Raw genomic sequence first — 1980 nt, 5'->3', positions numbered from 1 at the left:
GCGGGCAGCTCCCCGCCCAGAAGACACTGAATCTCCGCCCCACCCCTGGTGGGCACAGCGCTCCCCCCTCCCCCGCTGCGGCCCCACCCCCACATCTGCGGCCTCGTGGCCGTCCAGACACCTGATGGCACTTTAGTGCCTTGAACTATTTTTAATCTCATTTTTCTTTGCATGAAATGAAATTCACTCTGCACCCCCTGAGGTCATTTTTCATCTCCTCACCGCTGGCGACAGCGATAAAGAGAGCAGTGAAACCTTTCTCTGCAGCGCTGTCCTTTCCCCATTTCCAAGCGTAAGTGTTAATACTCGCAGGCTCGGCTGGCTTTAAATTGGCTTTGCTGTGGACACCTTGCAGTTTCCAGTAACACAGAGAGATAAGTGGCGAAAAAAATTCTGCACAGAAAGGCCTGATTTGGGGAGACAGAGGAGGAGGCCCAGCAGGCAAGCACAGGCCCCCTGGCCGCGGGCGCCCTGTCACTGACCACTCGCTCCTTCCACAGCTGCCAGCCTGACCTCGGCACCCTGCCCGGGGGCATCCCGCCATCCCAGCGAGGCCTGCGGCTGCCCTCGGCTGTGCCCCGCTCCTGCCTCCACACGCTTGGGCTCAGCCACAGGCAGGAGCAGGGAGCTGGACATGGCAAAAGTGAACTCTCTCTCGGGCTGGGCCGGGGACCCTGGCCCAAGGTATTTTGACCTAAAGGTTTGTGGCTGGGCGGGTCTGCCCCGATCTCTGCTCTGAGGGGGGCAGTGCTGGGGCCCCCACCTGCCTGGTCTCTGCAGGGCCCACGGTGGAGACGACAGCCGGGGTCCCCTTTCATCTCCTTTGTCCAGCCCTTTGCCATAACGGGGCTCGAAAGTCTGGTCTGCAGCAGGTTTCTGCACAGTTGTTTCACAGGGGAAGGAGGTCTCCAGAACATTCCCAGTCGTTCACACCTCTCTCTCTCTTTTTAAAAAAACATTTTATTGATTTATTTTTGCATACAATAACTGGGGTGAGAGGCAAGAGGACTCGCCAGAGTGGGGAGCAGAACAGGCAGGTCCACTGAGAACCACAGCGGGGGACAGGAGGGGTCTGTGGCGCCCTATGGGTCCCTCCCTGGCCGCCGGGGGTCGCACTCAGGCCGCAGTGGTGACAGGGAGGCCCTGTTCACACTCTTTGGGGGACATGAACCTTAATTAACCTTTAGGGCTAATTAACTCTGAAGGACCTTCAATAAAACCAGGCTCCCCGCCAGGGCCAGCTCCCCACCTCCGTCTGGCAGGTCAAGGCTTCCCTAAGTTTCATCCACGTGCTCAGGAACTCAGTTCTCTCAGGCTGGCTCAAAGGAAAAGGCACAGCACGTTGAACCCAACTTCTAGAGTGCTAGCCAACCCACTCAGCGAGTGAGCACCTGGGCAGAGGCACCTGTCTGACCAGCTATGACACCATCCTCCTAGGCAAGCCCCCACATGCACGGTCATAACACTGGGGTGCAAATTCCTCCCTCCTCATTTCTGTGCTGAGGACTTGGGAGATTCAAGTTGGAATATTCTTGAAAGGATGCTGCGAAGTCCAGTCTGACACGTGCTTTTATGCTCCAGGTAAGGCTGCAGGAGAATTATTGTGACTCAAAGCCACAGGCAACAGAGGACACCTGACCCACAGAGAATTCCGCGGAGCAGCTGCTACCCAAACCTGACTTGGCTGAGCCGACCTGGGTCCTTTGCAAATTTGCTGACTCCCTGGTGACTTGGATGTGAAACCGTGTTCTTATCTTCACGTAACAGGAGGAACACCTGCTCCCTGCATGGGTAGGAGGCTCGAGCGTGTTAGCAAGGATGAAGCTCCGTGTACACAAAGCTCGGCTTGCTCCATGTCGAAACTGAACCCCATGCGTGTGTGAGCCTCACATCACAAGTCTAACACGTCGCGGAGTCATATACTTTCAGGAGTGAGCGGGATAGCCACTTTTTTTTTGTTGCTTGTTTTTTTTTTTTTTT

Source organism: Condylura cristata, unplaced genomic scaffold (genome assembly GCF_000260355.1).
Source record: "Condylura cristata isolate star-nosed mole 26May11 unplaced genomic scaffold, ConCri1.0 scaffold00038, whole genome shotgun sequence".
NCBI classification, from domain to species: domain Eukaryota; kingdom Metazoa; phylum Chordata; class Mammalia; order Eulipotyphla; family Talpidae; genus Condylura; species Condylura cristata.
Note: the sequence above shows the minus strand (reverse complement) of the source record.